Here is a 952-nt window from a genome sequence, read left to right as displayed (position 1 = left end):
ATTAATGAGAGAGAGGAAGTGGAGGTGAGAGAGGACCAGAGTATCATAGTGATAGTTGCAAAATGAGGGACTTAACTTAAGGCTTCATGCTTGAGAGATCAGCTCTTTATCTACTGCACCATCCCCACAGGCTGCTTTATCACTCTGAATAATTTGACTACAATGGCAAAGTAACTGTGATAATGAAGATGAGGTATTCTTGTGTTCACTTCGGCAGCATATATACTAAAATTTGAATGATACAGAGAAGATTAGCATGGCCCCTGCACAATGATGACAGGTAAATTCATGAAGCGTTCCATATTTTTATTTTATTTTATTTTATTTATAAAACAGAAACACTGACAAAACCATAAGATAAGAGGGGTACAACTCCACACAATTCCCACCACCAGAACTCCGTATCCCATCCCACCCCTTGATAGCTTTCCTGTTCCATCACCCTCTGGGAGTATGGGCCCAAGGTCATCGTGGGATGCAGAAGGTGGAAGGTCTGGCTTCTGTAATTGCTTCCCTCCTGAACATGGTCGTTGACAGGTCCATCCATACTCCCAGCCTGCCTCTCTCTTTCCCTAGTGGGGCAGGGTTCTAGAGAATCAGAGCTCCAGGACACATTGGTGGGGTTGTCTATCCAGGGAAGTCTGGTTGCCATCATGCTAGCATCTGGAACGTGGTGGCTGAAAAAGAGAGTTAACATATAAAGTCAAACAAGTTGTTGACTAATCAAAATCTAAAGACTGGAGTAGTGCAGATGAAGAATTGGGGGTGTACTCCATTTCGTAGATAGCTAGTAGGCATATTTTAGTTATATTCCAAAGGGCCTGTGGGCATACTAGTTTTTGTTTATTTGTTTGTTGTTGTTGTTGTTTTAACCAGAGCACTGCTCAGCTGTGGCTTATGGTCGTGCGAGGGATTGAACCTGGGACTTTGGAGTCTCAGGCGTGAGAGTCTG

At 43.5% G+C, this 952-nt stretch overlaps 1 non-coding gene across 1 annotated transcript; it reads left to right on the top strand.

The window, feature by feature from the left end:
* The first annotated feature begins 201 nt into the window (after positions 1–201).
* On the top strand, positions 202–308 carry LOC132537167 (U6 spliceosomal RNA). Its single transcript, XR_009548630.1, has one exon. It is a non-coding gene; the product is annotated as a U6 spliceosomal RNA (small nuclear RNA).
* Positions 309–952: the final 644 nt, after the last annotated feature.

The sequence above is a fragment of the Erinaceus europaeus genome, chromosome 2 (genome assembly GCF_950295315.1).
Source record: "Erinaceus europaeus chromosome 2, mEriEur2.1, whole genome shotgun sequence".
NCBI classification, from domain to species: Eukaryota; Metazoa; Chordata; class Mammalia; order Eulipotyphla; family Erinaceidae; genus Erinaceus; species Erinaceus europaeus.
This window is presented reverse-complemented; position numbering and strand designations above follow the sequence as displayed.